Genomic DNA, 27,638 nt, shown 5'->3' on the forward strand with positions numbered 1-27,638 from the left:
CACCCGTCGCGATTTTCAGTGTCTGCTTGGCAGGGGCCCCACGACACCCGTTACCGCCAGCCAGGTTCTGGCGGTCAAAACAGCCAGAACCAGGCTGGCGGTAAGGGGGTCGGAATCCCCATGCAGCGCCGCCATGGAGGATTCCCAAGGGCAGCGGGAAGCCGGCGGGACACCGCCGGTTTCCCGTTTCTGACCGCGGCTGTACCGCTGTGGTCAGAATGCCCATGGATGCACCGCCAGCCTGTTGGCGGTGCATCCGCGGTCCCCGGCCCTGGCGGTAGTCAACCGCCAGGATCAGAATGACCACCTAAGTGTGAAGGTAAACTTTTAACCGAGGCTTCCCGCGGCCTGTAGCCAAGCAGGGCTCCATCGCGGTCGGCCTGAAACTTTGACTTTGCCCCGGTCGAGGTGCATCCAGATAACCCGATTGGCGCTTTTTGTTTCTAGGCGCTAAAATACAATCATTCTTTAAAAATTCATATCTCCGGTTCCCCTTATCCGATTTCATTCGTTTTGGTGTCATTTTAAAGATAAAAATATAATCTATTTTTATAAATTGGTTTTGGATTTTTAAACAGTTTCCTGTATTTTATTTAATTACTGTTTTGTGATATTTGAATGCTTTACACTCTGTCTCCTAAGTTAAGCCTTGACGCTCGTTGCCAAGCTACCAAGGGTTGAGCTGGGTTTAATTTACTGAGACCTAACTGGACCTTAGTGGAGGTTAGTGGCCTATTGCTAAGTGTAGGTACCTACCTGCCCTTACCAATAACCCATTTTCCAACAAAAGCTAGGTTTGTTTTCGGAGCAAGGGCATCTGGTTCAAGCCCCCAGTGGCTCGCCCACCTCTATGGAGTTCTACTAGGAGGTCGTCCTGGGCCTTCAGATGCAGGCCACCCTTCCTGCCCAAAAAAGTAAATTGCCAGTCAGTCCCTGCTACTATATACAGGAGTGCTGTTTCTCCTTTTCATATGTCCTTCATTTCACTCTTCCAGCCTGCTCTCTCACACATGGCAAGTAGCGTGTCCATAGTAACGTGGACCCTAGTGCAGGAAGGAAATGAGCGGCCTGACTGCTAATTGAATTATAACAAGGAAAAATAAGCAGGGTTCAGTGAGCCCCTCAGGCCATGGTGCCATGGTATCTGCTGCACCGCTGCACACTCTTTCTCCCGCTCTCATTTGACCTTCTGAGCCTCTTTTACTGTGATTGACTTCACATCACTGACCTCTGGTATGGTTTTCCCTTACTTTGGGCATGATTTATATCCCCCTGACTGATACTTAAATTATAACATAGAACAATAAGCAGGGTTCAAGGAGCCCCTCAGGACATGGTGCCATAGTACCTGTCTGTACCAAAGGAAGCTTCACCCCTGCACACGCTTTCTCCCGCTCTCTCATTTGACCTTTTGAGCTTCTTTTACTGTGATTGACTTCACATCCCTGACCTCTGGTATGGTTTTCCATTACTTTGGGCCTGATTTAGATCCTGGTGATAGCAGTCCCACTGTCCTTTTTTCAGTGGAAAACCTTTCTGCCGGTTTGGCTGTCCGACCATCCGATTTAGATGTTGGCAGTCCCATAGGCAATAGACAGCCTGCATTCTGCCGTCTCCACCATTAATCCTTATCCATCTCAATGGCACCATTGGAAATAGGGGCTGGGGAGGGGAGTCCAGTGACTCTGACCACTGAGCAGATTTGGATGTGCCCTCCTGCCAAGCCAACTGTGGCAGTCCAACCTCCACATCTGAGTTGGCAGATGGAGGGAAGGAGGTCAAAGTGTACCTTTTTTCCCAATTCCACTTCTATTTTTGACTAGACACAACTCGACAAGACATTCCGTCGCTGCTGCCAATGGAACAGAGAGAAAACACAATGCCCCCATCGCTAAACTCGGAGGTAGGGAATCAGAATTGCCTGCGTATGTTGTGGGGTCACTGCACATGGGCTTGGGACCACTCCAGTCATATACATTGCACAGTAATTTTTTTAAATTATTGTGACATGCGTATGTCAGAAACACAACTGTGTCAGACATGGATGTGGACACACTGGTACAATACACATATTACACACATGTACAACTGTCACTACAGTTTCAGTAATCATTGCCAAATGAATGCTGGTGGCACAATAATGTTACAATCACACTTGTCAACTATGTTCAAGTGTGCATATTGCAAGAGGACATATACTGTTGTGCAACCAGTTGTGTATTTGAGTCAGTACATGCATGTGTGTGTGTGGTTAGATTGGCTGGGTGAGGTGGAGGGAGGTGCAGTGGGTGATGTGGTTGTGTTAGATTGCATGCCATTTACATGTGGGTCTGCTGTTGTTGTGTATGTTTGGTTGGGTGTTGTGTTGCTTTGTGCAACGTTCAGTGGGTGTAGTTGTATGGTCTTCGTTGTCATGATGTGTGTATTTGTGATATTGTGTGAGTGTTTGTGTATAGATGAATGTGTAGTTGTGTTGGGTGCCGTGGTTGTGTCATATGTGGATGTAGTGTCAACAGTGTCTGAATTTTATGTCATGGATGTATGGCAATGTGTGCCTTCTGCATGTACATGTTGTTTTGTGGTGGAATGGCAATGGGTACTAGAGTGTATGTGTTATGTTGTGTAGTGTGTTGTACAGATGGACACATATGGCTAAGGTACAGTGTGTGTGTGAGAGACATACCTCTGTTCCACAGCCACTGCTCAATGTCCATTTTGTCCCATGAGGTCCTCCCTCTGTCAGCAATCCGCCACCAATACGCAGCCTGTAGAACTGTAATATCTAAATATGGGTGGCTTGAAACCACCAACATGATGGTGGTTGGTGGCTCAGCCACAATACATCAAAATATGGTGGGAGGACTGCTGTGTGCTTGATGGAGTACTTGTGTCCACCACTGTGGTGGATCGGGGTAATACCTTCAAAATCTAAATCAGGCCCTTTGTGTTTTTAAGATCTATTGCCTGCAAGCTGCAGATAAAACAGGCTCATAATTATGTGTCAACAGCAGCTCTACTTAAGCTGTGAGTATTATTAAATGACAGTGTGCTTTTTACAAATGCCTTAAATTCACAATGGCAACCTGTGTCTGGTGAAAGTATTAAGATACCCCTCTGTTGCACTTGGCTGGATGCATAGTGCATATATATGCTGGTTGCCTGTAACTCCTTGGATTGTCCCATGCATTGCATGCTCATCTGTTCCCTTTTGATGGACCCAAAAACATCTAGCTAACTGCCTATATGCCCGTGTCCATGCAATGCTTTCCCTAAACAGATATACTCTGGATGCCTGCTATGGGTACACTCCTCTGGATCGCTTGTCATCACTGCTGGTTGGACTCAAGAATATTTGCCATGGCTAGCTGTATACAGCTGAGGCCTGTTGAGTGTTTATCTGTCAAACTGGAGTATTATATAGAGCTATCCATCAGTTGCAGCTAAGTGGATCCTAAGTTAGCTTGCTCAATCACTCACAACAATACATTTATGTACATTGCACTTCACCTCATTCTCCTCTCCTTGCTATTAAATATCTACTTGCAGTGACCTAATAAAACATGAGAGCTTCACTTTGATCACTAATGCATAATACTGAAACACTCCCCAGGTAGACCACACAAATGATGCACTAATTAATTGCCTACACAACATTGCACCCTTATTTGGGGATTCAAACTTCACATTTCTTAGTTTAACTTTTAATCACTGTACAAGCATTATTATGAATTGTGATCTGTGGTATTTTGACCTGATATTTCAGGAGTATTTTTAACTAATCAAATTTTTTTTTTTTTTTTTAATATTGTTTTCAGTTGCTTCTCTGGCATTGACAGACTAGATGAATTCATCATCCAAAGAGGTCCTTTAACCACCAGCCACAAACCTTTGTGTTATAAACTAAGTCCTGTACCAGTACACCCCATGAAAGTTGGAAAATAAATAAAAATGTATTCTCACCTAAATCATGGTACTGCTATGAATAAAGACCTTGCTGATATTTAAAAACATCATGGTCATCTCAGCAGCAATGTTACTGATCTAAATAGAGTGAAACCATCCCAACTAGTTCTTAGATCTTATCCATGAAGTAGATTTGGTTACCATGAGAGGGCATTCAGCTCAGACTGGTACAAAACTTGACCATGTTTGGAGTACTCAGCTACTCTAGATGCCTTCATTTGTTTCCCATGTTGGGTGATTACTAATGGGAAAATGATAAGGATGGAGTACTTATTGTAACTGGTTTCCATAACTGGAAATGTGTGCTTGCATTTGGTACAGGTTTTGCTAAACACGTAGCCAGTCAAACACACACATATGCTGTACTAACTCAAGCGACACAGGAGATGTTTTTGATTCAACAAGTGGTTATTTCTAATACTTTTCCATTACACTTTGAAAAAAGATTAAAAGCCAGCTGAAATCATGCTCTATTCCCCAAAATGTAAAAAAATATACATCTAAATTTATCCATAATGATACTTTAATTGGCATAATTCTCTCACAAGTCAAGGAGCAGTACAAAACTTGTGATTCAAAACGTTTTTGTATTAAAAGCAATAGCACCAGTGATAAATGTAGTATTGAAAATCTGTCCTTTATTGTGTGTTTTGTGAGCAAAGCCAGATCTGAGGAGCATTTAATTGGTCCTTCACAGATGGAACAATTAGATTCTGAATATAGAGCTGATCAAATTTTAATCTGTTTGGGTGCCTGTGATTTAAAATTAGAAGACACAGGGCCTCTTGAGGAGATTGGCAGTCCAGGGACCACCATAGTGGTGATGGCGTTCCGACCACCGTCTGTCTGGCAGCCGGACCGCCACATTACGAGTTTGGGGGTCATACCAAAAGAAGATCGCCAGCAGTCTGCCGACGCTGTCAGGCAGCACAGAGCACTACAGTCATGAGGAAGCACAAGCAGGCCAGCGGAGCCTGTGTTTCCGCTGAACCCCTTATGAGGTACACACCACCAATGTGACCATGGCGGGCCAACAACCATGTACAAGCTGGCGGAAACAGACAGTATAAAAAGAGACAATCACTTGAAGGAAGCCTCACACGTGTGATGCCCCCATGGAGCCATTCCTAAACGTCATGCAACTGCTGATTAAGGGTGTGTGGGGTGCTCTGCTCCGCTGGCAGAGCTAATGGAGTTTTTGGAACTCTGCGCTCCACATGGAGCGTGGAGTTGTCCCAAAAACTCTGTCAGCCCCACCAGCTGAGCGTAGCTCACCCAGTGCACACTGCATCTTAGTTGGGCTACACAGCACAAGCGTAGGCAGTCTGCGCTTGCGCTTTGCAGCCCATAACTAGGCTGCAGCACCCACCAGAGCAGAAGAGAAGGGCAGCCGCTGGAGAGCAGGACCCCCCGGGAAGACATAGGTAAGTCTCCTACCACTCTTCTCTTTTTTTGGTCACTAAGGACTGAAACTGCAGCTTTCACTGAATTCAAGCCAGGGCTGTAGACATTGAAAGATGCTGTTTGAGGCCTCTTGTGCACCTGCCTGCCCCGTGTGCACTGCATATGGGGCAGGCCTGTGCACAAGAGGCCTGGCAGCTTCCAAACCAATGCCCTGCCAAAGCCCTCTTCTAAATGTGCCCAATCTCGGAAGCGCAAAGAAGGGTCAGGCCTGGCAGACCAGGCCCAACCCTTCTTAGTGCTTCTGAGACCTGGCGCATTCAGGACTCCACGGGTCAAGAAACTTCAACTACACAGAGTTCCACTGTTTTTTTTTTAACTCCGCTGAACTCCGCTGAGTCGGACTCCGTGAACTCCGCTCAAGTCTACTGCTGATGATCAGTGCAAGATAACAAATCCACACCACCGTGGACACCAACAACTGTAAGTACACACACCTACCTGTATGACTAACCTCAAAAACAGCTCGTAGCGCATGCATACACATCATAGAAGGACACACCACGGGCAGCAGGTACATGTCTCAACTAACACAAACTCACAAACATGCATTAACAAAAACAGGCACAAATTCACAAAACATCCCCTCTTGGGCAGCACACTCACACTGCACTGCAACACTACACAAGTATGTACGGCTGCACAGCTCAGGCACAGGGACAGTTAAGGCCACACAACATTGCTACATACATCAACAACAACACACCTGCAGCACATATACAAATGAAACTCACATTCACCACTGGCCAGGGACTGTCCTCACATACAACACACATATGTATCAATGTGGCATGGAACACAAACAATACCACCATTAAACAACTCTGCAATGGACAAACACATCACACACACACACACAGCACAATGGAAGCACAATGCAATGCACAAAGCACAGAGACACAAAAAGACAGACAACAACATGCAAACTATTCCTGCACAATTGGGAGGGAGCCATCTGGACTGCCAGTGTAGGAGACTGCACTGGGGCATATGTCACTCTGAACAGGCCTCTCAAACAGCATGTGCACACAAGATTGCCCTACATGGGTCTCTGGGACAAACAATACTAAACTCAAATGTTGTGCACATATGGACAATGGGGTGGGGAAGGGCAGGTCATCAAAGCACATACAACAACTACTGCATGAGACATTCCTCTACAGGAACTAGCTGCAAGGGGGCGCACACCTAAATGGACACATGCACAGACAAATGCAATCACAGCTAGCACAATTTTATACACTCCATGTCTACACGTATTAAACTCAAGATGACACACATCACATAAATACATAATCCATATCAGGAGGAGAAGTCTAACACTATACATGCCACCACTGGACAACACAAAAATAAATACTTACCCTAACAAACAGTACACAATGCCATTACAGCATTATTGCATTCACACACACATACCTATACACACAACATATAACATTCCCTTGGGGGTCACCGGCACTGCTCACAAACTTACATACTGCAAACAAAATCACATGGAGCAGCAAGCAGGCTCAAACACAAACAATTGCAGGCACGTAACCAAAGTCACTCAGGGACAAAATAAAGCTAGAAAAGTAATTACAGGACGAAGGTGTAGCCAAAAAAAGAACTGTTTAGGTTTATTATTATGACATGTTTGAAAGTTCAAGGCCATTGGCAGGTCCAATAGGTCCTTCACAGCCACGTCACTGTGCGCAGACTTGTCTCTTTAACTGTCAGGAAACCTGCACAGAATGGGGTATCAAGGGGGCAGGCAAGCACCTCAGAGATTATCCAGGGGAGCTGTCAGATTTGGTGGGGTGTTGAGCTTGGACTTGGGATGGGCGGTCTTCCTATTGGGATAGATAGGCTTCATCTTTGGGGGAGACAGATGGCTACTTGCAGGGGGCCAGGAGAGGCCTTGGAGGTAGAAGGGGCAGCCTGGGAGCTGGGTAGGGTCCTTTTGGGTCTGGAACGGGGGTGGAGGGGTAACAGGACAAAGATCCAGTTCACATAAAAACAGTTTTTGGACACACGGGGATGGTCATCAGAAGAGGTCAGGATTTGGAGGTATAGGGAGTTGTTGTAGGCTGTGTTAGTATGGATGTTGTGGGTGCGAGTTTATGCAAGGTATGATGTGTGTGGTGGGTATATGTTGGTTGGGTTAGTGTGGGCATTTGTGTGTCTTGGGGGATAGGAGGTGGATATGCTGGGGGATGTGGGAGTGGCAGATGTGTGTGTCTTTTCAGGTGGTGACTGTGGGTTGGCTGGATGTGATGGATGTATTTGTGTCTGTAGATGTAGTGTCCGCAGGTGTGGGGCTTATTGTAGATGTCTGCTGGTCTGCTGGGGTGGTATCTATGGGTTTTATGGGAGCACTTGTTGTGTCTGTGACTGTTGGTGTTGTGCCTGTGGGTATGATTGATGTTGTGTCTGTGATAATGTGGGAGGTGGGAGTCTCCAGGAAAGTTGTGAGTTTTGTTGTGTTTATAGGTGACTGTTGTTTATGTGTGTGCCAGTAAGTTTTGTGATACGTGTGTTTGTGTGAGCTACTCTTGGTTGTTGAGGTAGATGTCTGTGGATTTGTCTGTGTGCCTTCGGTAGGTAAGAGGAGGGGGAATTTGGATTGAGAAAAGGGAGTTGGAAGGGGGATGGAAGCTGGGGGGGTGACTAGCTGCTGTCAGTGAGATGGCCTTAGGCTGAAAAGATCTCTGTAGGCTAGCCTTTGCGCCATTAATGCCTTCCAGGAATGCATTGGTCTGTTGTAGCTGACTTGCCAATCTCTGGATGGCATTCAGAATGTCTGACTGACCTACAGAGTTACTTCTCAGGAGGTCAATAGCCTCCTCATTGAGGGCAGCAGGGGTAACAGGGGCTAGGGCGGAGGGGCCTGCAGTGAAGGAGATGCCCAACCTCTTAGATGAGTGGGCAGGCCACCTGGGTGGGGAGCAACAGGGATGGCGGTGATAGAATGGGCAGTGGCAGACAAAGATGGCACAGGGGGATGCCCTGATGGGTCTACCACCACTAGTGAATGGCCACTGGAGCAGAAATACGATCATAATGTGGATGTTCCAGTCTCTGCCATGGCACTCTCCTCACCCTCCAGGCCCCTGGGTCCTTCTGTGTTAGTGGTGTCTTGACCTGAGGTCCTGTGGCCAGATGCTTACCCACTTGGATCTGCTGCCCGTTGCTGATTCTCCAAGGACAAAGAGGAATAGGGTTATCACATGTCCATGATAACACTTGAACCACAACTCTAATTAACAAACATTACCAATATGTCTAGTAGGCTCCAGAAATAACCTGCCTGCCATTTGGACTTACTAAAGTTTCCCAATGGAAAAACAGGATCTCAGTTAACTACAATAGCATGACTGAAGCCTTGCAACCACACGAACCATACAAGAACTAAGAGACCTCTTTATCCTCAAAGCTGTCTCACGTACTGCAGACCTCAGTTGATCAATGGCAAAATATATGATCTCATTGCAAAGCCCATTTCCACATATCCCACACAAGGCCATGCACACATCTATTTGACACATACATGATGAGCCAACAATGAGAAATGATGCCCTGAAATCCTGCTCTGTTGCTTACAAAAGTGCTACATCCTGGAGTAAGTGACATGGAAATACCCATGTCACATTGGAAGCATATTACCTATGTACACTTCACCAAGTGACATCTGTCCCAATAGAGTCAAGGAGGTAGTATCAGTGTTACTCAGATTGGTATCACGTGTGGCATTGAAAGGAACACTGCTGATGTCAGGGAGAGATGTCACCAGAATACACAAAACAATGAATCAGCAAAAGCCAGGATAGTCTCCACTAATGTCTGACACTGTTACAGTGACCTACTCTGAGTGTTTCTATAGAAACCATCTGTCCTTTGCATGTTGGAGAGTCACAGGACATGCAAGGACTAATAGAAGGCTCCCAAACTGTTGCCCAATGAGAAGCAAAATCACTATCCACATCTTGGACATGACAACCCTAGTGCCTTTCTGTGGATGAATGCCTGTTCCCAAACACGTCATGTCAGCATCACTGCAAGTCACTCCATCATGCATGCCAGCAGTCAGGCCACAATCCTCAACCATTACACATGTGCATTGCAGTTTTCCACATGATTCAACAAAATGGGCATAGATAAATACAAAGTGATTCCACACTCTAGGCCTCTCTGTTATGTCCCTCATTCCTACTGCAGTTCTACATGAGAAGTAACATACTATGGCCCTCATTCTGACCCTGGCGGTCCTAAACCGCCAGGGCCACGGGCAACGGAAGCACCGCCAACAGGCTGGCGGTGCTTCATTGCCCATTCTGACCGCAGCGGTAAAGCCGCGGTCAGAAAAGGGGATCCGGCGGTTTCCCACCGGTATACCCCTGGTAGGGCTGAACCTCCATGGCGGCGCTGCAAGCAGCGCCGCCATGGGGATTCCGACCCCCTTCCCGCCAGCCTGTTTCTGGCGGTTTTGACCGCCAGGAACAGGATGGTGGGAACGGGTGTCGTGGGGCCCCTGGGGGCCCCTGCACTGCCCATGCCACTGGCATGGGCAGTGCAGGGGCCCCTTAACAGGGCCCCAGCATGATTTTCACTGTCTGCATAGCAGACAGTGAAAATCGCGACGGGTGCAACGGCTTCTATGTTGCAGGGCCTTTCCCGCTGGGCCGGAGGGCGCTCCTTTGTCAGGCGCCCGCCGGCCCAGCGGGAAAGCCAGAATGGCCTCCGCGGTCTTTTGACGGCGGAGCGGCCAAATGGCGGTGACCGCCTATGACCCAAGAAGGTATCTGTCAGATACTATACAATGGTGACACACTCCTATCTGTGGCACAGCTGAAATGTACCCCCGTTGTTAATCTACAATTCCTCATACTGTTTGCCATGCACCCATATGTAAGGAAATACAGACAACATCCCATCAAAATAGGTAGAACATGCATGAAACTGCAGCTAACTAATGCCTCCTAAATAGAAAGGGACAGTTGCTGACATGCAGGCACAAGGAATATTGGCAACAGTGAAGACACATCATTCATGTCACTAGACATTCCCCACTTACCAAGGGAAAGTAGTTTGCTGCATTTGCAAACATTTAGCCATGGAAGCCATGTCGCATGTATGATAAACACCAAATTATCACAGACTACAGTGAGGCACCAGCACTCATCATAAATTGAATAAAACTAGCTTCTGGGTGGCAGATGTCTATATACACATATACCCACACACATGGCAGAGTGCAGTGATCCATAACCTACTGACCTTTAGACTGTAACATTTAGGAGTAGTGATCTGTTGAATAGATTTAACACTCACAACAAAAACAAACAGTATGTGAATGATCACTGTACACAGCCATTTGTGCTCTCTGTAGAGCAAGTGGTTTGAGGATTCCTCCAGTTATGTCCCAAGTCCCAGGTCCAAAAGGCAAGGTACACCACTTTGATACACATGACATGCCAACCGAAACAATCTCCTATCTACTGTGTGACAAATGGCTCATCCCTCATTGTCAGGGGGAGCAGTCAGTGCCTCACTTAATTACCTGGCAATGGATTTTGTTGTGTACTCATGCCCTTGTGGCTGCTGTGCTGCCCTCAAATGCCCATCAAGCTCCGGGTAGGCCACCCCCAGAATGTGGTCTATTAGGGCGTCTCTGGTCTTCCCACCTCTTGTGAGAGTGGGTGCTCCGTGGACTGTGGATCCCCAGGTGCCACACCTTCTTGCGGATGGCTCTACATATCCCTTTCTTCTGATGGACGTTGACCTGCATGGATGCAATAGACAAGACAAGAAATTGTGTTCACAAGTCTCATCCAAAATGACTAAGTCACATACATGTTATTTCATCAAGTTAAGAACATTCTGTTTTGCCAATACTGCCCAAGTGTGGCACATACTAGTCATTTAGTACAGGGACAAGACTACAAACACTTCCCAATCTGCAGACCAACTCACAACCCTGCTCAGGTCCTGCACTGACTAGGTAGCTCAACTGACATCTTATAGGACATGATCTATCAATCGAACTGAGATCTGAGAAACTATGAGACACATTACACCTCAGTGCATTCTGAAAGATAGGCTCCTTAGCATGATGCATCAAAACACTCACACTCTGTGAGAATTATTCTCTCCATACAGTCCCTACAGGCTACTCCCATGGTACGAACTTTAACATTATACATGGGTCACAATGAAGGGACTGTCCTGGTGGTTACAGAAATACTCTAGGCTGTCCATGGGTGGACATATGCATATACAAATGCAGACTTATGTCACTTCAGGGGGTGGTTTTCTGTGTGCCTTATCATCAACACAGAACAGTCTTTTGGACATATGTGTCCATATTACATAGTTTGCAATAAAAACTGCATAGGCATGCATTGTCTACATATCATGGGTTCTTAGGAAACAACACACTGTTTGCAACTTTGAACTGGCAGAGATGCAATGAGCCTGTACAGGACATGTGTGACCTGTATGAAGGTGACCACAGAGCTGTGGGATTAAGGGACAGGTGAACATCCACCACAGATCTTTATCCTTCAAGAGCCTCAATAAGCTGCATATAAGCATAGAGGCAAGATCTGGCCTCTTAACAGGATCAGCTGGGGTACAGAGACTGTGCACAGTGCTACTGTTGTATACCAAAAGTGATTCTACATCAGTCTAGACTGTGACCCATAGTGTGACAAACATTTGGCAGGCCCTGGTCTCTGCAGGCTGAGCAGACACAACCTATATGAAACTCCTTTCCCATCACTTCCATGCATGACAGTACATCATGTAGCCAACAGCAATTTGGCATGTGGTGTGTGTGTGCCAAGCTGAAAGGCAGGGTGAGTCAGGATGTGCCTTCCAAACAACAGTTTAGCAGAGGGAGGCAGATGTTGGTTGGAATCTCTGTTACAACATACACATGCCTCAACTTACACATAACTGACACATACAATAGGCATGCACAGCCCATGTCATCATGCAAATACATGTTGGCTCACATTGACAACATCTGTGAGGTAAGAGATGTCTGGGGATGGCAGTGATGTCACCTCACCAAGTTATGTGCATTCAGCACAAGGTGAATCAGGGAATACTCATTACATACACACCACAATGTTTTAGAACAAAACATCTGGCACTGAACACAAATAACTATACTTTGACTCTCCCATTGATGCACACTGACTGCACCTACAGGGCCTTGAGCTTATATACTGGCACACATGGGAACACTTCAACCTGTGTGGAGGGAATATACGGTGAAGTACAGTAAAAATATCTGCACATGAGGCACTTACCTGCTCCTCTGGTGCCCCATAGAGCAGTCCATACAGGGGTAGGACCTCAGACACCAGCTTCTCTAACTCCTCTGGTGAGAAGGATGAGACCCTATCACCTGCTGGATGTGACATGATTGCTCCCGGAGCCGGTACACAGCAGCTCAACTAGTAGAGGTCTTGCTGACAGCAGTGTCAGGAGTCAAGTGAGGCATTTTGCAGAACATTGTGGTCACGTCTGCTACATATGCTGCCGTCACCATTGGCGGACACATCAATTGGCCAGAGACCGCCACTGGCAACAACATTAGAATATGGCTGTGGTTGCAACCACCTACCGCTATGATGACTTCCTCTGGTGGACATTGGTGGTCCCCAAGGTCCAGTGGAGTAGGTCAGGCGATCACCATTTTAGGGGCCTGAAATGCATTATGTGGCTCTGAAAAATGCATCACACCTCTAAAAGATTTGTTTTTTGCTGCAAAAACTGCATGTATTGTCCTGTCATGTAGGCCCCACTAATCAAACACCATTGAATGACATTGTTAGGCACATATGTCAATTTGTATTGGGGCACCCCCGCCCCGACAAAGGTCAGCTTAAAGCTTGGGACATCAAGTCACAGTCCAAGTGGCATTTATGATAAACAATTTGGTGATGAACAGGTATATGATTTGCACACATGTGTGGAAAAGCAAGGGGGTAACATGTGACTTCTGTGTGATTATCATTTGTGATGTGTACTGAGAATCATGCCCACATCTTAATACATGCCCTGTCACATTTTAACATTGACATGCATCCTGTGTGTTGCAATAGACACATTTAACAAGGCAATACTTATTTATTTTTACCTAGGTACCCAGGAAGGGGAAGGATCAGACAAGCTCCTGTCTATTGTCCACTGCCAGACTTTCAGACCACGGAAGAATGCCACATCATCCAGATCTACAGTCTGAATCGGCAAACAATTGTAGACCTATGTCATCAGATGGTGACAGATCTGCTGCCTGCCATTCGTCATCCAAATAGCATACCACCTGTTGCACAAGTTATGTCAGTTTTGCACTTCCAGGCCACAGGGTTCTTCCAAAAGACAGTGGCCCTATCTGGTGGGATGCCCCAGTCTATGTTCTGTCTGGTCTTGAAGGATGCATTGTCAGCAATGTTGAAATACCTAGTCAGCTATAGCCACTTTCTTCAATGGGAGGATTTTGCCCATGTGAAGGCTGACGTCTATGGTTTGGCACACATCCCACATGTGGTGGGAGCCATTGATGGCACATATGTTGCTTTAGTACCCCCGCATGGCAATGAACAGGTGTACTGCAACAGAAAGAGCTTCCATTCCATCAATGTTCAAGTTGTATGTTTGGGGGATCTCTACATTTCACAGGTCAGTGCCCGTTTTCCTGGTTCACTTCATGATGCCTTCATAATGCAGAACAGCACAATTCCCCAGCTCATGTCATGACTGTACCCAGAGAGGGCCTGGCTGGTTGGTGAGTCACATGTGTCCTGTTTGTTTGTTATGCTATGTCCGCTGCAACTATTCCAATGAGAGGGACTCATAGTTGCACATATGTCCCATTCCATAAAAGGGGACTCTGCGTACCCAAACCGTTCAGGGTTGTTGGCGCTGGTTAGGAATCCAACTACACCAGGGGTAATCCACTTCAACGATGTCCATGGGGGGGCATGGTCTGGCCATGACAAGAATGAAAACGGCCTCTTAAACATTGAGCTCTGCACGGCGGAGTGTGCCGGGGGGCAGTGGAGGAGACGAGGGACCGCTGGGATTGTTGCCTTTTTTCCCTCACCTTCACAAGGTAATGAGGACGAGTCCTTCTGCACTTTGACATCCGCTGAGGGCCCAGAAAGCTTAGAAAGGCTCAGCAGCCTATCACACCTTGGTGAACCACAAGCTCGATTACACTCGCTCGGCTGCACGTACCAATGGGAGGCCTGCTGATGTCGCTTGCGTGCAGCCACCATACTTTCGGGAGGTCCTACTCTCCCTCGCTCTAACCTCCGCTCCCCCCCAGATGACGGAATCGAAGACGATGGAGTAAATCGGCCTAAACCTCCAGCTGCGTAAGTAAGCGGGATAATTGGAGCCATGGATGGCATCTAGAAAACAGCTTGGGCCCGATGCCAAGACGAGCCCCAGAACTGTCGAAGTAAAGCCCCCAGTGCAGGATCCCCCCCCCATTCCCCTGAGGGAGGCACAACTCTGCAGAACAATCGATGGGTAAAGGGAAGGAAAGTGAGGCCCTCTAAAGAATTCCGCAATAGGGTTCTCTATAGAGGAAGTGTGGCCCCGCACCTAACCGAAAGGACAGAAGGATGATATGCGTCCAGGGAAGGGTACAGACAATGTGCACTTTGAACTCTCTGCGATAATCAGCTCTCCCCACGGAAGTCTTGGAGACTTGGCATACACCCCCCAAATGAAAGAACTTTATTTTTAGGGGGAAGGATACCACATAGAGCAAGCCCTCACACAATCCCCAAAATGTCAGCAGCAAGGCCACTAGAGCCGTGGGGACGAGGAAGGCCCCTGATGGTGACGAGTGCCGCCAGGCAAAGTGCAAGAATCCCAGGAGAGCAGGATGCAGTTCAGCAAAAGACAGGAGAACACTGACTGGTGTGTCTGCCTTGACGGCTCTGGGGTGGGGGGTTCATAGTTATGCAGACCACACATACCCAACAAGCGGAGTAAGAGGTACACTTTTCACTGCCACCAACATCGGACCTACTCTGCACCCCTCCCAGCATCCCTCCCCCGGAGATCTGATCTGCATCCATGAACGTGGACAGTAACTATCGTAGTGGAAACCACAACCTGGGGACAAGCTCTGGACCCGCACCTCTGAGCGGAGCCATGAGCACGTCCAGCACCACATTGCTCCACCGTATGTTGCCACAGTAGGGCCTCAGAAGTGATCTGGGCCCCCTCTCATATGGCGATGCCCACCAGCAAAGCGACAGGTAAACCCACCTGCCAACTACTGTTCTCAGAGGCTATTTCACTCCCTCAACCTATGGCCTCGTCTACGGCCCTTGTGGTTCTGTGCTCTGTGGCCGCTTTGGCAGATGCACTGTCAGACACTGCCATAGTTTGCATACTCCAGGACATTGCTGCAGTGGGCCGCCACCTGGAAGCCATGGACTCCAAGATCATAGACCTATCCACGGGCTCCAACTCAATGTGGGCGGATATAGCCAGCTTCCAGGATAAGGTCACGGACCTAGATCATCCTCTCACTGATGTCAAAGGCCAGCTTGCAATGCTACCAGAATGGTACTCAGAATTACAGTTCCTCTGCAGTAAGCTAATGGACCTAGAGGATAGGAGCCCGAGGGATCAAGTCTGTTTTTTTTTAATGCCCGATTGCAAGGAGGGCACATATGTCAGAGTATTCCTCAGAGAACTCTTATCTGATCTCACAGGCCTCGTCTTCACACTGACACTCGAGTTTCAAGAGGCCTACAGAATTGGTCCCCCCGTAAAGCTGACTCAGGAAAACCCCGCCCATCTTCGCATGCTTCCTCCGCCACAAACAAACGCACCAGGTAATAACCGCTGCCAGAACCCATGGTCCGTACTAGATGAAGGGGCATGAAATCCGTGTGGCTGCAGATTTTTCATGCGAAACCACTGAGAAACGGAAGGCATTTCTGCCTCTCTGACCACAAGTGGGGAACTTGAATATCAATTTCAGCCTCTTTGATCCAGCTCGTATTGCCCTTACCCAAGACCTGAGCAGAGACAAATCCCAATCTCCCTTGAAACCTTTACCACCTGCTGATTGACTGGTACGTGCACTGAAAGACCATCGAAGCCGCTGAGGAATAACTCCTAGACGCTTAGGGAGCGCATTCGCCAGATGGCTAAGTACCCTGAATACATCTCTTCGCTGATATTGATATTGATAATGTTATTGTTATTTCTATTGTTTTTTTGGTTGACGTGCCACAGGATTTTCTCTATTCAGTCTACTGATTACCTGAAGGCATACCTACAGTGATACTGTTATCATGGTGATTCTTAACACAGCTGTTGCCTTCTGAGTAATCTATAATGATTATGGTAATGTTATTTCAAATGTGTTAGATGTTTATAGTTCTGTTATTATACGCAAACAGGTACTGATTACACTATATTGAATTGCCTGTCTCAACGCCCTGCCCGACTACATGCCACTAGGGGCCCTTCCATAAATACAAGAGTTTAGGTTATGGTACTCCTTGACACTCCTATGCCGATATGCAGATACAGGGGCCTACGCGACTTGGTGTACAGGCGGATATACCTCCACCATGGCACCCCCGATCTGTCAATAACCTAAGCCTTACACTCTAATCTGAGTCTGTGGCTGTACCCACATATACATGTGAATCACTACCGTTACAGGATGCTCAGGCATACTTGCTGACTCAATTAGCGACTGCCCCACAGTCCCCACTCTAGCAAGGCAGGGCCCTGGTAGCCCTCTTCCCCTCGGATCCTTTGTGGGTGTTGCTGCTATTGCTGCATGACCCCCCCAGCAAGTGCCTGGGTGGAAGCATGGAGAGTGGGACCAATGGTGTCAATGCTGTCGGTCCTCAGCCGGGAGGCACTGATAGCAGATTGGCTTATCCGCCATAACCTCGACAATTCTTCAGAACACCACTTCTATTGACAAACCCACCATCCCAGCGGAGGCCCAAAAGTGCTATGACTCCCTGGGGCACCCACATCACTCACCCCCATCGCCCTGACATCAGTGGACAGCTGGCCCCTCCTTGCCAACCCCCACCTCTTTCCACTGCCCCCTCACACCTAACCCTTGAACACTCCACCTCTAAAGGCTGGTCCAGGTTTACCCTTGCTGCTTTTTTCATCAGCCGTCTGCCCCTCCCCCATGCACACACCTGGCTGGTGGGCTACTCAGGTTCTGACCCGCAGTTCAATAAGAAGTAGATCTCAGCTTCCAATCGACCCAGATCCTTTTCTCCTTGCGTTAGTTTCACCTCCCCTCTCCTTCCCTGTCCCCTTTCTTCTTCCTCTTCCTCCCCCTCTCTACTCTACTTTACTCTACTTTTGCTACTTCTTCTATTTTCTCTACTCTTCCTCTCCTCTCTTCTTTGATTGGCCCGCCCCCTTTCTTACCCGACAGGGGGTTCCCATTTTCCCTCCTCCAGCGCTCCTCCTGCGCATCGACCTTACTACCGTACCCACCACTCTTCGTCTCAGTGCCCCCGTAGGGGCTCACCGACTACAGTGGCCCAACACGCCCGACTCTGGAATGGAGACTACCCTCCCGCTGACAGTTCTCTCATGGAATGTTCATGGTCTTACACACTTCATCAAGAGAAAGAAGGTCTTGATCTATCTGCAATCCAAGCGAGCGGACATTGCCCTTTTGCAAGAAATGCACCTTTCCCCACTAGAATCAGAGAAATTACACAAGGATTGGATGGGTTGAGTGCTCTATAGTGGGGCCTGGTCAGCACAGTCTGGAGAAACCGGCTCCAGGAGGAAATGCAGGGTTGCAGTTCTTATCTACAGATCCTTACAATTTAAGGTACTTAAGACATGGACTGATCCGGAAGGCCGGTACATACTCACCAAACTCAGACTGGGAGATAACACAATTTGCGTCAGATCTATATATGCCCCCACGGTCTCCAAATTCTTCCTCCTTCTCCATTGTCTCCTAACGGAGATTGGGGCTTCACAATATCTACTAGGTGGGGCTCGCATGGGCAGGTTGGACATAGGCAGCAATGTGGACAGAGTGCTATTTGGGGACATATATTCGTATCACGGGCTGGTAGATCACTGGCGTCTCTCCCACCCGCAAGGCAGAGAATATACCTATGTCTCACCGGTCCATAGGACGCAATCTAGGCTGGATTACTTCCTCACCACATATAGGCATCAGGGTGTCCCAGATGCTGGCGGCTGCGCTGTTCGACCACTCTCCAGTTTTACTAGCACTTAATCTGGGTCTAGCTACCTCTGGGCACAAGCTATGGCATCTGAATCCCTCTCAATACCGTACCCATACCTGCGGGGGAAAGACCAACTCCTCTCCCACGTAACTAATTACCTGACCAATAACAAGGGTTCGGTATCCTCCCCCCAGCTCTTGTGGGTAGCAGTGAAAGCGACGTTAAGGGGCCAGCTCATGAGAGACACTGCCATTGCTAACGCTCAGAGACGTTCCCGCCAGCAAGCCTTGAAAGAACATTTAGCGACGTGTACCCACGAATATAGCACAATAGCACGACACCCCCACCATTTGCCACTGCCTTGAAAAGGCCAAAATGGAACTGAATGCCCTATATACTTCTCAGGTGGAATATGGGCTGCAGCGGATCAAAGGACGACATTATGAGCACAGTGAAAAGGCAGGGGGTTTATTGCCTGCCCAGCTTCGTCAGCGAGAAGCGGCGCTAGCCATACCACCCATACAGGACATGAACCACATGATTCTTACCCACTCCCAGGCAATTGCTAGCGTGTTTGGGTACTTCTATCAGACCATCTACACTCCAGAAACAGAAGAGGATCACGGTAAACTGACCGCGTTCTTTGAGAAGGCATGTATACCTAGCCTCAAAGATGAAGGCAGAGCACTACTAGAGGGAGAGATAAGTAAGGAAGAGATAATGCAGGCAATTACTAAACTTCCTTACCATAATGCCCTGGGGGAAGATGGATTTTCAGCGGAATTCTATAAATGGACAGGAGCGGAGACTGTGGACTCCTTGTATGAGGCCGTTCACAGGGAGATTCTCTGACCCCTATCTCCAATAGGGCATCCATAGCAGTCTTACTTAAACCAGGGAAGGACCCTCTCTTATGTGGCAGCTATCACCCCATCCCCCTCCTCAACTTTGATATTAAGATACTGGCAGGACTCCTGGCGGCCCTCCTTAAGAAAGTTATACCATCCCATATCCATCACACTCAAGTGGGTTTCGTACCCAGCCGATCCTCTACAAACCATCTCTGTACCCTGTCACATGTCTCTTGGCTGCTCGGGACTCATGGGAAGAGGCCCTCGCCCTCTCCCTTGATGGTGAGAAGGCATTCAACAGAATAGTATGGTGGTATCTTTTTTAAACCCTGAAACTTTTTGGATTAGGGAGTGGATTTATCAACAAGGTCCGCTTGTTGTATAACCTGCCCACTGCACAAGTCAACTGTGGGGATTCCTTTCCAATGTCTTCCCCATTAGGCGAGGAACCTAAAAAGGTTGCCCATTGTCACCATTGTTGTTCCTACAAGCTGTATATCCCTTGGCAGCTCTCTTCCGGAGATCACACCTCATTATTGGCGTACCCATCCCTGGTGGTAGTTCCACCATCTACCCATACGCTGACAATATCCTGCTCACACTCACAGACCTCACCCACTCGCTCCCTGCACTACAGTCGATCTTGGTTGAATTTTAAGCACTTTCGGGTTACAAAATAAACCGGGATAAAAGTGAGGCGCTCCCTCTGTCCCCTGTGACTATAAGCTCCGCTCTACTGGACTTCCCGGTTCTGTGGAACCAGTCACGCCTTAAGTACCTATGTATTTACATTAATAGGGGCCTGGAACAAATGGTGGCAGACAACCTATACCCACTGCTCATCAGCAAGAAGAGGGATTTCGATAAATGGTCCCACCTAGGTTTCTCCCTCTGGGGGAAAATACAGGCAGTTTGCATGGTGACTTTACCGCGGTTTACATATGTCCTTGTAATACTGCCCCTACAGGTTCTTCTGTCTATGCTCAGGGAGGTGGATAGATGCATACGTGCCTTTGTATGGCAGTCAATGAGGCCCAGGTTATCCAAGGCCACACTTATAGCGTGTTATGAATGAGGCAGGCTGGGACTACCCTCTGTGGAACAATATGCTCTGGCGTTACACCTCTCTCAAGTTGCCTTTATGCTCCTGGGCCTACCTGACCCACCGCTGTGAGTAGAAGCTGAACGAACCCTCTCACACTCCTCACCAGGACTCAATATGCTCTATGGTGCATAAGTCACCCTGCCTGGACCCGCCAACCCCATGATCCAACCCATGCTAAATTCTTGGCAAAGGGTGCATCGCTTGTTAAGGGTTTACCCACAGATCCATGATCATGCACTCCTTTGGGGTAGTGCGGGTTTGGTAATCGGGGAAAAAACAGCTGACTGGGAGGAATGGCGTTCAAAGGGTCTCTTACATATTGATCAGCTTCAGGATAAAGGAAATCCAAAGTCATTTGCGGCCCTTCAGGAAGAATTTGACCAACCTGGCCATCACTCCTGGTGCCACTTCTAGTTTCAGCACTGCCTACACGAGTAGGCATGGGGGCCCGCCCATGGACACTTCAATGCTCCCTAGTGCTCAGCTATATAGAAAACTGCGGTTCCTTCTGGGGAGTCGTGTCAGGCATGCATAACATGCTCAACTGCCATTTATTCTCCCTACCCCTCTTAACCGCTTTCCAAGCTAAACGGCAGGTGCGCATGTAGATGGAATATGAGTTAGATGATTAGACTGACCTTCTAGAGGCAACAGACCGAGGGTGAAGCTCACCTGAAATTATGCCTTTTCAAAATCCTGCATGAATGGTACTGGACATCCCAAAAACTTAGGGCTGCAGGACTCCTACCCCATGTGAACTGCCAGCATTGTCCCCACTCCCACTGTGATCTGCTCCATATACTCAGTGATTGTCCGACCATACCGTGGGGGACACGCTCACCCAACCCCTACTCCTCCTGCATGACACAGGTGATATCGAAGGTCTCTCTCGTCTGCAACTATGACTCTTGCACACACCATTAGACACAGCCTCACTCTTCATCCTCAGACACTGGCTCACAACAACAACCCCCACCCATGACGAGTGGCTCTCAGCAATGTGCCAAACAGCCTCCCACTAACAACTTATTTACAGTCTGCAGAACAGGAAAGAGGTACAACTCCAGACCTGGGGCCCTTTCCTTTGTACCCTGGACGATTGATCATCTGCAATAATCCCTGATAATGGGTATAATCATGAAATTTTAATATGTCTACACTACCCTTATTGCTACAATGTACTCCCAGCCCACAATGCATCCACACCAGGGCCAAACAGGATTCTCCTTCTCTGCACTCATCTTCCTCCCTTCTCCCACCTCCCTTCTGCGTGATCTTACCTCACAACCCACCATGTTCATCCACCTAACCCCAATCTCCCACCCTTCTTCATACCAGTTATCATTATTATTGTTTGTTGTTATTATTGTTGCTGCTGATCTTCTTTTCTCTTCTTCTTTGCTTCTTTCCTCCTATATCCCATCTTCTTCTGCCTCTCTTTTTTCTTTTCCTTCTCGCCTTTCTCCCTTTGCCCTCTCTCTCCTTCTCGCTCCCTATCTTTTCTCTAACGCCTCTTCTCTTTCCCACTCTTGCCTTTCTTCTCTCCTATTTTGCTCTTTCTTCCCCCCACTTTTTGTTTACTACCCCCACACTTCACACTTACTCCACACTTCTCCCCATATCCACCTCCAGCACGCATTTACTAATCTGAGATCAGAGCAACCTATGGTTGACCATACCCTATACCTAACATACCACCTTTTCAATATCCATGCCTCCTCTTCCTGTTATCCCCCACTGCCCTAACACAAGCTAAGGCCCACTGATAGATTGGCAAGTACAGGAATCTTCTCAGCTTCCCAGGAGGCCTACCCCATCACAGCGACCCTCCTAGCTGCCCTTCAGTGGCCATACTTAGGGTTAAACGTGGACAAACTATGCCTGGCTCAGCATATACACAAGGTACTGAGCTTGCAGATATGTTTATCTATGGCAATGTATCAACATACTGATGTTTTTTGATGTTTGTGTTTCAGTGAGATTGCTCGCTCCATTGTATTGCCATAGAAGATGTTTCTTTCACTTCTTAAATACAGAATTGTGAAACAAAAAAAAGATGTCCATGGAAGAATACAGCATGTTATGAAGCAGGTATTTGGGCTCCTGATGGCCAGATTTAGGTGTCTTGACAAGCCAGGTGGAGCCCTCCTCTACTCACCCAAAAATGTGTGAGAAAATATCTACAGCAAAGCCCTGCTGAGAAATATCCCATACATCCCAGATGATGGAAAGCTAGCAGTGCTACCAACTGAGAATCCTAAAATGTCAATTGAGGATGACAGTGATGAAGAGGAAGGTGAACACTTGCAGGCAGATCTCATCAATCACTACTTTACCTGAGAGTAAGTATGTAATGTGATGTAATTACTGTAACTGTATGAGGAACTGTAGTTTGTCCAGATGTGTGAAGAGATAGAGTATTTCATGCTTTGCAGTATTCAACCAAGGATTGCTTGCTAAGCCAGACTTGAACATTTCACTACCTTGATTATCTGCTTTGTTTGTGTCAGACTCATTGTAATGTAAGTGTATCTACTGATATGCAGCTTTGGTCATGGGCATAAATTTCTAACCTAAACTCCTTGCATTCTTTTTATCCAGGTACCTTCATCATGACATCCTCATGTGGGCATTTCAGAGTTGTGACATTGGCAGGTATTTGATGCTGTTCTGACCTAAGAAGTGGACATAGATTGATCAAGGTAATGTTGGTCACCGATTTAGTGTGTCTGATTCCTGTGCCAAAGCTGCTCGGACTGTGGGTGGGTAGAAGTATGAAGTGTACAATACACTGGTTTGATGTGGTGTGTTGGGCCAATTGTCTCAAGTGTGAGATCAAATTTCCTAGAGATATGTTGCCATTAAGTGCAAACCATGCATTTTCCCTTCATATTATGACAACAATGATCTTGGATGACCTGTTTGTAGCTGTAGATGTGTTTCCTCATTGCAGACCAGAGCCACAACACTGACATAGGTTTGTGTCATACCACCAGATGCTTGGTAATTGTTATAGGATAGACCCATGATCAGGGACTGTTGTACTGCCCTCTGTCTATGCCATGGCTTATGTTATGTTGGCAGACTTGGTTTTGGTATCCGGTAAGGCTCAAGCTGGTGACAACTGTGAGAAAGCAGCCTCTTTCTAGCATGGTTAACCCTACTTTTGGCCTGTTTGTGAGTGTCAGTGTGTTTTTACTGTGTCAATGAGATCCTGCTAGCAAGGATCCCAGTGCTCATAGAAAAAAACCTATATGTAAGTGCGTTTTGCCTGTCTCACTGGGATCCTGCTAGCCAGGACCCCAATGCTCATAGTTTGTGGCCTAATGTGTGTGTTGTCAGTAGTTCTTGACTATGTCACTGAGGCTCTGCTAACCAGAACCTCAGTGCTTATGCTCTCCCTGCTTTTAAGTTTGTCATTTTAGGCTAGTGACTTCATTTACCAATTTGAATTGGCACACTGGATCCCCCTTATAAGTCCCTAATATATGGTACCTAGGTACCCAGGGCATTGAGGTTTCAAGAGATCTGTATGGGCTGCAGCATTTCTTTTGACACCCATTAGGAGCTCAGACAAACCTTTCCACAGGCCTGCCATTGCAGCCTGCCTAAAATAGTGCACACACTATTTCACAGCCATTTTCACTGCACTTAAGTAACTTATAAGTCAAATATATGTCTAACCTTCACTTGATGATGTTTAGGTGCAAAGTTACTAATTGTGAGGGCACCATTGCAATAGCAAAGGTGCCCCCACGTAGTTCAGGTCCATTTCCCAGGACTTTGTGAGTGCGGGGCCACCATTACACGCGTGCACTACATATAGGTCAATACCTATATGTAGCTTCACAATGGTAACTCCGAATATGGCCATGTAAGGTGTCTAAGATCATTGAACTGTCCCCCCATTCCAGATCTGGTATTGGGGAGCCAATTCCATGCATCCTGAGTGTTCCACTGTGACACCCAGTACTGCTAAACCAGTTCTCTGAGGCTTACACTGCAGCTACAGCTGCTGACACCTCACAGACAGGGTTCTGCAGCTCAGTCCCAGGAAGGCAGAACAAAGCATTTCCTCTGAGAGCAGGGTGTTACAGGCAGGGGAGGGGTAGCCTCGCCCAGCCTCTGGAAATGCTTTGAAGGGTGCAGATGGCGCCCTCCTTGAATAAGCCAGTCTACACCGGTTCAGGGACCCCTTGTCCCCTGCTCGGCACGAAACTGGACAAAGGAAAGGGGCGTGACCACTCCCCTGTTCATCACCACCCTATGGGTAGTGCCCAGAGCTCTTCCAGTGTGTCCCAGACTTCAGTCATCTTGCTTTGCAAGGTGGGGGGGGCACTCTAGAGGACATCAGAGACCTCTCCTGATAGGTCCTCTCCTGATAAGGTAGTCAATCCCCCTCTCAGTGTTATTTAGTGTCTCTCCTGTGGGTTCTCTTCAGATTCTACCTGCAAGTTTCCAGCAGGAATCCTCTGTAACTACTACTTCATCCCCTGACCTCGGATCAACCGCAGCCTGCTCCAGGAACCGCTGTAAAAGCAACAAAGTATCCACAAGGAATACTTTTCTGCTGCACCTTCAGTTCCAGCCAGCAACTGCAACAGTTTCCATGGTGTGCATACTCTGGGGACTCCCTGTCTTCACCCTGCACCAGAAGGACTGAAGAAATCTCCAGTGGGGTGACAGAGTCACTCCTCTTCTCACGCAGGCACCTTCTAAGTCGATGGCCGTTACTCCTGGACTCCTCTCACAGCGACAAGCGTGCTCCTAGAAACATAGAGGGTGGACCCCTTCGACACAGACTGTCCTGAGGTCCTGATGACACAATTTGGAGGAGGGAAGACCTTGCCTTCCCTGAGAGCAAGAGTACCCCTGTGCACCACATCTCCTGAGGCCTCTGTGCACTATTTGCTAAATGTCTTCATGCACTGCCTGGCCCAGGTCCCCATCATTCTGTCCTGCTACGCTCAACACGCTGAGTTGACCTCCGGAGGCGTGGGACCCTTCTTTGTAGAGCTGCACCAACCACTTTTTGCACCTCCTTTGTCCCTGTGCTCTGGGACTCCCCTGGGTGCTTCCTGGCATCCTGAGTGCTCTCTAAAGTTCTGAGAGCCCCCTCTTCCTCCTAACACAGAGTTGAGGCTCCCAGGTCCCTCCTGGGTCCAGCCAGTGCCATTTTGACGCAAAATGCACATTTGTCGTAACCAAGGCTTGTTGGTGACTTCCAACACAAAATCACATCTGCATCCATCTTCACATAATGGGACATCTTTTGCATCATGCAGGAACCCTCTGGCATCTTTCTAGGGTGCATTCCTGCAGTCTTCATCCAACCAGGGACTCTTCTTTAGCACCCTCTTCTGGGTTGGCAGGGGCTCCTGTCCTTCCTGGAACTTCTTTCGAAGTCTAGACTTGGTCCCCTTCTTTTGCAGGTCTGCAGGTTCAGGAATCCAGCAGTTGTTGTTTGCAGACTTGGTTGCTTACTGCAATAATCCATAACTTGATGTATAGTGTGTCCTAAGGAAACTTGCAGTTCTTTACTCCTGCTTTTCTGGGCTTTGGGGTGGGGTAATTTACTTACCTTTACTGTATTCTTACTCTCCCAGTGATTCTGCACACAGTACACTTGTCTAGGGGGGAATTTGTGATTTGTATTCCACTTTCTTAGTATATTGTTTGTGTTGCCCCTAGACCTATTTTCTCCCATTACATTCTATAGCAGTTCCTGTTGTGTACACTATCCTATGTCTAATTACTTGCCTTATTTTGGTGTCTAGTTTATATATTGTGTATAATACTTACCTCCAGAAGGAGTATTGTCTCTAAGATATTTTTGGTACTGTGTCACCCAAATAAACTGCCTTTATTTTTTTGGTAACACTGAGTATTGTCTTTACTTGTGTACAAGTGCTGTGTAACTATAAGTGGTATTGCATGAGCTTTGCATGTCTCCTAGTTCAGCCTAAGCTGCTCTTCTATAGCTACCTCTATCAGCCTAAGCTGCTAGAACACTACTACTTCACTAATAATGGATAACTGGACCTGCTATAAGGTGTAAGTACCCAAGGTACCCACTACACACCAGGCCATCTTCCTACAACAACATCTACTAATCTGTTAGCCTATTCTAGGGGACGAGGTCTGACAAAGCCCTTTCTTCTGAAGTCTGGGGGACTGTACCTTGGTACATCTAACCTGACTCATCATGGTACACCTATTCTTGGCTATAGCAGTCCAGAAATTTTGACAGACTATGGCCCTCATTCTGACCTTGGCGGTCTTTTCGCAAGACCGCCGAGTTACCGCCGCGGTAAAGACCGCCGACCGCGGCGGTATGCCGCTGCGCGTATTACGACCGCTGGGAGCGTTCCGCCGGAATACCGCCAGCAGCCACACTGGCGGTCGGCGGGAAAGTGGAGACTGGTCAACCTCCACCGCCACGCCAGCAGAACACCGCCCCCAGAATTACGACCTACATTTCTGTGTGGCGGTCTTCTGTTGGCGGTCTTCTGTTGGCGGTCACGTCCCTATGGCTCCCGTCGCCTCCCCGACAAGGTAAGTTGATCGTCCGTGAGGGGAGGGGGTGGGGGGGTGTTGTGTGATGTGTTCGTGCATGGGGGTGTGTAGAGGGGGTGTGTGAGTGCGTGCATGCGGGCGGGGGGTGCTGCTGTGCCTTTGGGCAATGTGTGTAGTTCGGCAAGTGCGCATGTCGGCATGTATGTGTGCGGGTATGTGCCCCCGTTGTGTATGTGTGTGTGTAGGGGGTGTGCATATGTGCATGTTGGGGGTGCGTGCATGTCGGGGTGCGTGTATGTGCATGTCGGGGTGAGGGGGGCAGGGGGTTCGTACCACCTCTGGGGGGTGGCAGGGGGGTGGAGGGTGTGGGGGGAGGACTCGTGGGGGGCAGTGGGGGGTGGGGGAGACCCCTATCAGTGCCAGGGAAGGAATTCCCTGGCCCCGATAGTGCCTACCGCCATGGTTCGCATGGCGGTTCCCGACCGCCAAAAACCGCGGCGGTAAGCAGGGTCATGATACGGTTGG

Source organism: Pleurodeles waltl, chromosome 5 (assembly GCF_031143425.1).
Source record: "Pleurodeles waltl isolate 20211129_DDA chromosome 5, aPleWal1.hap1.20221129, whole genome shotgun sequence".
Classification (NCBI taxonomy): Eukaryota; Metazoa; Chordata; class Amphibia; order Caudata; family Salamandridae; genus Pleurodeles; species Pleurodeles waltl.